The sequence below is a fragment of the Mytilus californianus genome, unplaced genomic scaffold, assembly GCF_021869535.1.
Source record: "Mytilus californianus isolate M0D057914Y unplaced genomic scaffold, xbMytCali1.0.p SCAF_1, whole genome shotgun sequence".
NCBI classification, from domain to species: Eukaryota; Metazoa; Mollusca; class Bivalvia; order Mytilida; family Mytilidae; genus Mytilus; species Mytilus californianus.
The window spans coordinates 43,229,861-43,242,044 of record NW_026262581.1 but is presented as its reverse complement, the minus strand read 5'-3'; the positions used below and the strand labels follow the sequence as shown (position 1 = coordinate 43,242,044).

The 12,184-nt window shown below is 31.8% G+C and overlaps 2 protein-coding genes and 1 long non-coding RNA gene across 3 annotated transcripts in view; 2 read left to right on the top strand and 1 right to left on the bottom strand.

Annotated features, from left to right (window-relative positions):
- LOC127720910 (uncharacterized) overlaps window positions 1-12,184 on the top strand; it is a 435,560-nt gene that overhangs the window by 195,227 nt on the left and 228,149 nt on the right. The gene's annotated exons all lie outside the window — the stretch shown is intronic.
- Window positions 1-12,184, top strand: part of LOC127702712 (uncharacterized) — a 333,744-nt gene that overhangs the window by 225,805 nt on the left and 95,755 nt on the right. The gene's annotated exons all lie outside the window — the stretch shown is intronic.
- On the bottom strand, window positions 4,685-6,536 carry LOC127703213 (uncharacterized). The gene is made up of 3 exons (XR_007982823.1): window positions 6,480-6,536; window positions 5,213-5,358; window positions 4,685-4,784 (listed from the first exon to the last, which is right to left on the bottom strand). It is a non-coding gene; the product is annotated as an uncharacterized LOC127703213 (long non-coding RNA).

The following is a 12,184-nucleotide window of genomic DNA, read 5'->3' as shown; positions in this document are numbered from 1 at the left end:
AGATTTACATTTATTCAGAAGTTCTTTAAGAGTTTTTTTTTTAAATCCATATATGGTTAATACCACTACGCGAGTAAACAGTTTCATGGTATTTCTGAAAACCCTCTTTCATTGAGGAAAGAATCTTTGTCAATCTAATGGACAATTCTTTCGTCGAACATGCAGATGAGCTGGCAATGTACGGCCGTTTGTATGGAATTTTGTGAAGCTTAGGTATCCAATACAAACAAGGTAAGTCCTCCGATTTGCTGCCCAAAGTAATGTTCATTGAAGCTATTAAGGACTTATGAATCACCAAAATCTCATCCTTGTCAAATCATGTTTTTGTATGTGGGATTACATGAGTGCTCATTTATTCCTAATTCTTTTACAAGACACTCGTAGTAGTACGATTTGCATACACAGACAAGTCACGAACAGTTAGATTGCTTAATGTACGCTTTGCCAATTACAGCATCGAATTTTGGTTTTAAAGGCCATTTTTCTTCTTAGTCAGTTGGTAAATTGTGTAACTTCGTTTAATTACAAGCGTTTTCAAACAAACTATTAATATTGAGCTGAAACACATACATATTAATTTGGATCTAAACCATGACAAACTTGATCAAAACCATGACGAATTTCTTGACACTTAACCGAACCATGTCATAACTTAACCAAACCATAGCAATTTCGATAGTTTGCTTATTCTGCGTTAGTTTCTTGAAAACAACAATTCCAATGTAGATCGTTTGACTAACAATGCAAATTAAAACATCTTATTTGCTTTTTATTTGCTCGTTTGAATAGAACTGAGGCAATCGTTCGGGGAAGTGACTTAACACAACCATGTTCATCTTAACCAAACTATGACAAAATCACTGTACTAAACGCTTCTCGATATGACGAGGTTACTACCCGTGCTGAGGGTTAACGCAGTATATATTGGACGATGTCCGTAGTCTTTCGGAACACCAGATGTTATTCGGAATACATCTGTTCTTTCTATGACCCCCTTTCATATACATGCGCAATAGCTTATTAATTGACCTGTTGAATAAGCATTAGCATCTTAGAGTTGCTATAGAGATATGTTACATATGATGCGAAATTTATTATGATGCAAGCTACTTTAATAAGCATTTGAATACTTCCTTGTACGCAATTACAAGCTGCTAATATTTACCTACATATATGCGTACTTATTTTAATTAGAGTCGAACGTTGAAACCAGCTGTGTTTAGACATGAGATACGATTTCATGTAAACAATGCGATTTATATTCGGAACGATTCTCGTTAAAACTAAAATCTATAAAAGAAGTATTACTAGCATTTCATTTAAGATTTTGAGTCTAAGGAAGATGTACTTGATGTACAAAGCAGGCTAATTCATTTTTTATACTGAAATTAAAAAGAAGTCTTTCTTGCACTTTATTAAAATTTTACGTCTAGAATAGACCAAGGACGTATATAATCGTCCTTGAATGGATGTAAAAAAACGAAGATTTTTCGAAAAAAAATATCGTTTATTAAAAATAACGTTTAAATTAATTATGAAAGTACATTGCAAATTGAAATACAGTTATTGTCTTTGTTTAAATATTGCAACATTATTTCCTTTTTAAAAAACAAGGAGGTCATATAACCTCCTTGATTAAAATAACAAATCAGATTGTTATAGGTATATCTGGATCCTTTTTCGTTATTAGAATGTGAATAAATAGATATTGAATATGAAAAAAAAACTAAAACTGAAATCTAAATCTAAAATATATTTAAAAAAAAAATACATTTGACCATGCAGATGAAGGAAATAATACTTCAAGCAATGGAATAACGAATTAAATGTGCCGGTCAGCGATAAGATATCAAATAGATACAAGAAGATGTTGTATGAGTGCCAATGAGACAACTCTCCATCCAAGTTACAATTTATAAAAGTAAACCATTATAGGTCAATGTACGGCCTTCAACACGGAGCATTGGCTCACACCGAACAGCAAGCTATAAAGGGCCCCAAAAAATTACTAGTGTAAAACCATTCAAACGGAAAAACCAACGGTCTAATCTATATAAAAACGAGAAACGAGAAATGTTATTTATAGACACCGAGTGATGACATGCAGGCAGTGATAAGAACAAATAATTTCTATTTATAGTTATCTGGGCCAGGGAACAGATTATCTAACTTGAAGTAATTAAGGCTCTTCAAAATGTTCGTCAAAAAAAAAAAAAAAAAAAATTATTTCTTGAAAACGATCAGATGATGAATTTTCGGTTTTAATATATTAAATACGAAAATGTAAAATAGTGCAAGGAGATTTTAAAAGACGACAGGATAATTGATATTTAGGTTATATGCATGTAAAATAGTTTTTAGGAAATTTTGAAGTTTGTTTTATTTATGTTATATTTTTATAATTTTGACCACAAGTAGGAGAGCTTTATGTGACCATTGTGATAATGTACCGATGTAAACGCGTTATCTAATTAATTAAAAGCTCCTGGTCAACTGTTCTCATAACTGTATAAACTAAACTTTCTCTGGTGTCTTATATAACAGCTACGGTGTATGGGTTGTAAGTGTTTCTTTGTGATGTTACACCTCAGTTCTATTGTTATACTTCATAGTTTCTATTTCTGAAACAAGTGAAAATTGAATAGATCTATTCCCAGTTAACACAAAAACATTGTGTTTATGTTTTAAAAACATTTTGAAAAATGTTGTGAAAATATCGTAGAAAATATCAAAATCACGTTAAAATGTATGGCGCTAAAAATATTTTCAAAACATTTTCCATAACATGTCCAGGATATTTTTAAAACATCATTAAAACGTTTCTGAATTTTGTTGACAATGTTTGTAAAATGTTTTGTAAATGTTTTAAATATGCATGTTTATAAAATATCCTTGAAACATTTTTAAAACATAAAAAAAAATGTTTTTGCAGGATAAAATGTGGTGAAAATGTTCAAAAAACATTTTACAAAATGTTTTAATAATGTTCATATTCTCAAAGCATCATTTAAATGTTATATGAATATCATTAGAAAAATGTTTTCTTACATCATCAATCAAATGTTTTATAAAATATTCAAAAAACATTTTAATCATGTTTGATCCGGGGGTGGGGGAGGGGTTCCTGGGTCCCCTTATGGAGCTACAATTATGGTTAATCTAATTCCTACTATTTCACTCAAACTTTGTCTAGTTTAGAGCCTGTGGCCCCTCTTTTCATAATCCTGGATCTGCATCTGAAAAACAACTGCTGTCCTACTGATCTTTACCCCACATCTCCTTTTACAATTGTTTGTTGATTACAGTTGAATCTACATATATTTTTTTTACTTTTGTCGGATTTATGTATCATTGACATAACCCTATTTTTTGTAATACCTTGAACACATAATAATTTGTCATGGTTTTTTTCTGATTTAAATCTTTGTGCATTTTTTTGAGAAGTATTTCTTGATCTCATGTTTGATCACACGTAGCATCGGACATTTTTTTTTCTGAAGTTTTTTGACTGTTTTCTTTGCTGCCTTAGTCAACACTTTACAAGATAGAATTACAATTAAAATGTCAATTGTTCTTGAACAATTGAGAGGTCTTTCCTTTTGTAATGTAAAATACATGTTCCAATAGACGTAGAGTGTATTGAAAAGTTCTTACACAGGTTATGCCCCTTACAGAAAGGTCAAATCTCTTCGGTCAAATGTAAAAAAGTTGCGCCTCATCCACCTCAACGTTTTCCACTATTTACTATTTCTGTAAGTACAATCGTTTTTGAGATATCGACTAAAAAGTTGTAAGGTCAAAGGTCAAGGTCAACCTTAAAAAGCTTCAAAACACACTGAAAATGTTTAAAACACACTGAAAATCCTTTAAATTAGGTCAAAAACACATAATTCGCTATATGGGACATGACCTTGACCTTTTACCTTTTAACCTTTGTCAAGGTCATTAGTCCCCAATGTCATTGCAGAAAACCCCATGGGTCTAGGACCTTTGGTTATATAGTAAAAGCTGATTTTGTCTTTTCGGAAACCTAAAACTGGGGTTATGCCCCTTATAAAAAGGTCAAATCTCTTTGGTCAAACTGTAACAAAGTTGCACCGTAATGACCCAAACATTTTCCACTATTTAAAACTTCTGTAAGTATAATGGTTTCTGAGATTATCCCATAACAAGGTGTTAGGTCAAAGGTCAAGGTCAACATACAAATTTGACCTTGAGGTATTTTTCAAAGATACATGAATTGATGATGAATGGTGAAGATCCTAGGTGTCTACGACTTACGGTTTCTGAGTTTTGGTGGCCAACCGACACCGGTTAATTTTCATAGGGGCATAACCCTACCAATGAGTCGTTGAATCTTTTCGATCCAAATGTAACGAAGAACCAGGGTCTGGTCCTGAACAAATTTCACCCTTCGTTTTATTTCTACCTATTATGGTTACGGTGTTGGAACGATAACAAGGTTTTTGGGTTTCGGAGTGATTACTCCGAACCGACAAAATATTTCGACTAACAGGGTGAGTTCAGGATAGGTATTCATGAGACCGATACAAATTGTGAACATGAAAGCGACACGCCTTACGGTTAACAAGGATAAATTTGTCAAAGTTTGGCGGAAGAATAATAATAATAAACAGAAGAAATACAGTAAGGTCTTTCCCTTTTGTAAAAGGAAAGACCTTAATTATAAATGCAAAACATTTATTCAATATTTTCGTATCACTGTTCTTTTTCAAAGTTTCTTTTGTTCCATTCTTTTTATTTCTTTTGACATCTGCTGGCTTCTGTAAAATAAAGTGTAAACAAATTAGTCCTTCTGTTTAGTGATTAAACGAGTGGAAATTCAGCTAATTTCATTGAATTACACAATAAATTATTTTTCTTCAATTTAATCCAGTGTTTTCACAAAAATATATTGAAAAGTGTCATCTAATCAGTGTTAATGGATTCAGAAGCAACAATTGTAGGTACTTTATACATCTGTAGAGTTTGGGGTGTATTATTATTACAAAAGTGTAACAGTAGATTTCACCAGTTTATAAAATAAGACATGTATACTGTACACTACAATTTTCTCAACTTAGAGTAGCCAGCCGTGTAGGGCCTGTAACATTTTCTTGGTCTTACAAAAAAAAACAAGTTTCGTAATGGTTATTGTATATTTTAGCGCAAATGCATGTACTATAGATTGAGGATTTTAAAGAATAAATACCTTCATAAAATTTGCTCCTCCAGGATGGTTTGAATCATTTCTAAGCTTATATTCTTCTATATTATCCCCATTTCCATTCTCAATTTTAATCTGCATTTCTGAAAATCTATCCTAAATTTTGGTACGTCTAATCATGCTAATTGATCCTACAAAAGTTAAAATAAACAAAATAAATAAAATACAGGTAAGAAAAAGTCACATTGTATTAGTCAGCTACAAAGGCCACAACATTCAAAAATAAACAGCTGCGCCATGAGCGCATGATACGCCCGTCGCATTTTTCGAAGAAAAAAGTTCAATCATTTCTCAATGTCAAATCAGAAATTCATGAAAATTTAAAGGGAGCTTAAGTCAATAGATATAAACTATTCACCAAAGTTTAAAGAGAACTGCTGAAAGCGTTTTTGAGTTATTGTCCGAAAACTAGAAAATCCACGCTATTTTTAATGAATAAAACTCCAGAACTCGGACACGTAAAATCTAAAATTTAAAAAGTTTTATTCAAATTGGTTAAAGCATTTATGAGTTAATGTCCGACATGTTGACGACAGATATACGGACAACGGTATACCATAATACGTCCCGTAAACGGGCATATAATTAAAGACAATTCAAACAATGAAACTAATGGCATAATTTATAAAACAAATATGTCAGAAATGAACCGACAACTACTAAATCAAACTTCTGTCTTGGGACCGGCACATAAATAATTATCTGGCCTTGGGCTGGGCTGTAGGGCTAAACACAAATGTACAAGTTACATAAACAATATATTATACCACAGGGGCGCGTATCATAGATATTTTGGGGCGGAAATATATGCCAGTCGACTGGCATGCGTTATATACTGTGTGTTTATAGCTAACCATTGCGTGTTTGAGATTCCCTTGACTAGTAGATACGTAGCCAGCGATTGAGCTAAGGAAGTACTACTTGAATAGCTCAGTCTGTTAAAGCCAATAAAGCGTCAAAGGGCTGACTTGTAACACAGAACTTTTCAGACATGCTCACTGGTTACAAGTGATTACATTTATGAATTTTAAAATCATATAAATAACCCTTAAGTTTAACCCCTTTTCTATAATTCGTAATGTTCACTGGACATAAACATCATAACATCTAGGTAGACTAAATCATCACCCCCCTTTTTGCATTGTGCTTGCTTACACTCGTATTAATTCTTAGAATATATTAATCAAATTAACCAAGATATTTCCAGAAGCATAACAATGTTTTATAAATGTGAACTAGTGTCATATCTTACCAGTTTTAACGCATGATAAGGTTATTCTTTATTTTGTACGTTTCCTTTGTCTTTGTTTTCAGGTTACAATACACCATTAGATTTTATGGGCGCAGCCATTTTATGAGCATAAATGGTATTCAGAATTAAGAGTATAGCTAATCCTGATTGGTTGATATGTGCGCCCGTTATTTTTTGTTATTAGAGACTTCGTGCATTCTGCATTATACCAAAGGCCAAATAAATTATTTTCATTAGCCCTAACGGAACTGAGATGTCTTTTAAACGCTAAGATGAGACACGTATTTTTAAGGGGAAAATTGATAGGCATGGGAGATAAGTACAAATTACGCTAAGAAAAGCAACGCGAACCTATATTTTTTGGACCAAAAAATACTGTCCTAATAACTTTTCTTTAATTCTAGCAAGGTTTCGTTAAAAAAATCAACTTTCTGAAGTCTGTATCTCGAAAAAGGCTATCATTGTCGCCTATGGGGAAATTAATTGTTTATTTCAATCTATACAGCGTCGACATTTCTTTATCATAGTGCTCAAAAAGTGTCAAAAACAGTAATTTTACTTGATATTTGATGTGAAACCGTATTTTTTGGTGACAAATGAATTATTGATTAACTAGTTTTTAAGCTATAGTCTGTTTCATTTTTGTATTGCGTTTTACCTTAGAAACAAGGGTGGGTTCGACTTTTGACTTACTGTGGAGAGAATATGTCATTTTCTGAACTTCTGCTGATTTGTTTGAAAAAAACACGTACACGTCTAGAGTTTGGATATACAAATCGATTTTTAAACATGACAATCTCGATCCAAGTGCTGTTATCGAAATTACCAAATTCAGTGAAAATGTACAGAAATGATCCCCTTCGAACATTGAAATGTTCACTCGAATGACAGACTATAAAAAATAGAATAGGCATGACATTTTGTAGTTAACGAATAGTTTTCGATGTTTAAACACAAATATTTACACATTTTTCATATTTTGAAATGCTGTTTCAAAAATGTACTTTTATACGAAAATGGTTTCATTTAAAACTGTTGTTCAAAATTCACCGTAGTAGTTACATATTGGATCGGTTTTGGTATCAATATAATCAGTACTTGATGACATACAAAGAATCATTGGAGAAAGTGGACATTATCTTTAGGCCCTTTTTAGCAGTACCGCATTTACTCAAAAAATCAGAAATTTTTTTTCCCCATTTTTTGACTGGGGTCACCTCTGATAAAAAATTGTGAAAATTCAGAGAGTAATGCCAGAACGTTTTGAAGATGATTTTTGTGTGGCATATATATTTGTGCATCTAACGAACTATGAATTGCATGATTCTAGAAAGTATTAAATACCGTATACAGCGTCGACATTTCTTTATCATAGTGCTCAAAAAGTGTCAAAAACAGTAATTTTACTTGATATTTGATGTGAAACCGTATTTTTTGGTGACAAATGAATTATTGATTAACTAGTTTTTAAGCTATAGTCTGTTTCATTTTTGTATTGCGTTTTACCTTAGATACAAGGGTGGGTTCGACTTTTGACTTACTGTGGAGAGAATATGTCATTTTCTGAACTTCTGCTGATTTGTTTGAAAAAAACACGTACACGTCTAGAGTTTGGATATACAAATCGATTTTTAAACATGACAATCTCGATCCAAGTGCTGTTATCGAAATTACCAAATTCAGTGAAAATGTACAGAAATGATCCCCTTCGAACATTGAAATGTTCACTCGAATGACAGACTATAAAAAATAGAATAGGCATGACATTTTGTAGTTAACGAATAGTTTTCGATGTTTAAACACAAATATTTACACATTTTTCATATTTTGAAATGCTGTTTCAAAAATGTACTTTTATACGAAAATGGTTTCATTTAAAACTGTTGTTCAAAATTCACCGTAGTAGTTACATATTGGATCGGTTTTGGTATCAATATAATCAGTACTTGATGACATACAAAGAATCATTGGAGAAAGTGGACATTATCTTCAGGCCCTTTTTAGCAGTACCGCATTTACTCAAAAAATCAGAAATTTTTTTTCCCCATTTTTTGACTGGGGTCACCTCTGATAAAAAATTGTGAAAATTCAGAGAGTAATGCCAGAACGTTTTGAAGATGATTTTTGTGTGGCATATATATTTGTGCATCTAACGAACTATGAATTGCATGATTCTAGAAAGTATTAAATACCGTATACAGCGTCGACATTTCTTTATCATAGTGCTCAAAAAGTGTCAAAAACAGTAATTTTACTTGATATTTGATGTGAAACCGTATTTTTTGGTGACAAATGAATTATTGATTAACTAGTTTTTAAGCTATAGTCTGTTTCATTTTTGTATTGCGTTTTACCTTAGAAACAAGGGTGGGTTCGACTTTTGACTTACTGTGGAGAGAATATGTCATTTTCTGAACTTCTGCTGATTTATTTGAAAAAAACACGTACACGTCTAAAGTTTGGATATACAAATCGATTTTTAAACATGACAATCTCGATCCAAGTGCTGTTATCGAAATTACCAAATTCAGTGAAAATGTACAGAAATGATCCCCTTCGAACATTGAAATGTTCACTCGAATGACAGACTATAAAAAATAGAATAGGCATGACATTTTGTAGTTAACGAATAGTTTTCGATGTTTAAACACAAATATTTACACATTTTTCATATTTTGAAATGCTGTTTCAAAAATGTACTTTTATACGAAAATGGTTTCATTTAAAACTGTTGTTCAAAATTCACCGTAGTAGTTACATATTGGATCGGTTTTGGTATCAATATAATCAGTACTTGATGACATACAAAGAATCATTGGAGAAAGTGGACATTATCTTTAGGCCCTTTTTAGCAGTACCGCATTTACTCAAAAAATCAGAAATTTTTTTTCCCCATTTTTTGACTGGGGTCACCTCTGATAAAAAATTGTGAAAATTCAGAGAGTAATGCCAGAACGTTTTGAAGATGATTTTTGTGTGGCATATATATTTGTGCATCTAACGAACTATGAATTGCATGATTCTAGAAAGTATTAAATACCGTATACAGCGTCGACATTTCTTTATCATAGTGCTCAAAAAGTGTCAAAAACAGTAATTTTACTTGATATTTGATGTGAAACCGTATTTTTTGGTGACAAATGAATTATTGATTAACTAGTTTTTAAGCTATAGTCTGTTTCATTTTTGTATTGCGTTTTACCTTAGATACAAGGGTGGGTTCGACTTTTGACTTACTGTGGAGAGAATATGTCATTTTCTGAACTTCTGCTGATTTGTTTGAAAAAAACACGTACACGTCTAGAGTTTGGATATACAAATCGATTTTTAAACATGACAATCTCGATCCAAGTGCTGTTATCGAAATTACCAAATTCAGTGAAAATGTACAGAAATGATCCCCTTCGAACATTGAAATGTTCACTCGAATGACAGACTATAAAAAATAGAATAGGCATGACATTTTGTAGTTAACGAATAGTTTTCGATGTTTAAACACAAATATTTACACATTTTTCATATTTTGAAATGCTGTTTCAAAAATGTACTTTTATACGAAAATGGTTTCATTTAAAACTGTTGTTCAAAATTCACCGTAGTAGTTACATATTGGATCGGTTTTGGTATCAATATAATCAGTACTTGATGACATACAAAGAATCATTGGAGAAAGTGGACCTTATCTTCAGGCCCTTTTTAGCAGTACCGCATTTACTCAAAAAATCAGAAATTTTTTTTCCCATTTTTTGACTGGGGTCACCTCTGATAAAAAATTGTGAAAATTCAGAGAGTAATGCCAGAACGTTTTGAAGATGATTTTTGTGTGGCATATATATTTGTGCATCTAACGAACTATGAATTGCATGATTCTAGAAAGTATTAAATACCGTATACAGCGTCGACATTTCTTTATCATAGTGCTCAAAAAGTGTCAAAAACAGTAATTTTACTTGATATTTGATGTGAAACCGTATTTTTTGGTGACAAATGAATTATTGATTAACTAGTTTTTAAGCTATAGTCTGTTTCATTTTTGTATTGCGTTTTACCTTAGAAACAAGGGTGGGTTCGACTTTTGACTTACTGTGGAGAGAATATGTCATTTTCTGAACTTCTGCTGATTTGTTTGAAAAAAACACGTACACGTCTAGAGTTTGGATATACAAATCGATTTTTAAACATGACAATCTCGATCCAAGTGCTGTTATCGAAATTACCAAATTCAGTGAAAATGTACAGAAATGATCCCCTTCGAACATTGAAATGTTCACTCGAATGACAGACTATAAAAAATAGAATAGGCATGACATTTTGTAGTTAACGAATAGTTTTCGATGTTTAAACACAAATATTTACACATTTTTCATATTTTGAAATGCTGTTTCAAAAATGTACTTTTATACGAAAATGGTTTCATTTAAAACTGTTGTTCAAAATTCACCGTAGTAGTTACATATTGGATCGGTTTTGGTATCAATATAATCAGTACTTGATGACATACAAAGAATCATTGGAGAAAGTGGACCTTATCTTCAGGCCCTTTTTAGCAGTACCGCATTTACTCAAAAAATCAGAAATTTTTTTTCCCATTTTTTGACTGGGGTCACCTCTGATAAAAAATTGTGAAAATTCAGAGAGTAATGCCAGAACGTTTTGAAGATGATTTTTGTGTGGCATATATATTTGTGCATCTAACGAACTATGAATTGCATGATTCTAGAAAGTATTAAATACCGTATACAGCGTCGACATTTCTTTATCATAGTGCTCAAAAAGTGTCAAAAACAGTAATTTTACTTGATATTTGATGTGAAACCGTATTTTTTGGTGACAAATGAATTATTGATTAACTAGTTTTTAAGCTATAGTCTGTTTCATTTTTGTATTGCGTTTTACCTTAGAAACAAGGGTGGGTTCGACTTTTGACTTACTGTGGAGAGAATATGTCATTTTCTGAACTTCTGCTGATTTGTTTGAAAAAAACACGTACACGTCTAGAGTTTGGATATACAAATCGATTTTTAAACATGACAATCTCGATCCAAGTGCTGTTATCGAAATTACCAAATTCAGTGAAAATGTACAGAAATGATCCCCTTCGAACATTGAAATGTTCACTCGAATGACAGACTATAAAAAATAGAATAGGCATGACATTTTGTAGTTAACGAATAGTTTTCGATGTTTAAACACAAATATTTACACATTTTTCATATTTTGAAATGCTGTTTCAAAAATGTACTTTTATACGAAAATGGTTTCATTTAAAACTGTTGTTCAAAATTCACCGTAGTAGTTACATATTGGATCGGTTTTGGTATCAATATAATCAGTACTTGATGACATACAAAGAATCATTGGAGAAAGTGGACATTATCTTCAGGCCCTTTTTAGCAGTACCGCATTTACTCAAAAAATCAGAAATTTTTTTTCCCCATTTTTTGACTGGGGTCACCTCTGATAAAAAATTGTGAAAATTCAGAGAGTAATGCCAGAACGTTTTGAAGATGATTTTTGTGTGGCATATATATTTGTGCATCTAACGAACTATGAATTGCATGATTCTAGAAAGTATTAAATACCGTATACAGCGTCGACATTTCTTTATCATAGTGCTCAAAAAGTGTCAAAAACAGTAATTTTACTTGATATTTGATGTGAAACCGTATTTTTTGGTGACAAATGAATTATTGATTAACTAGTTT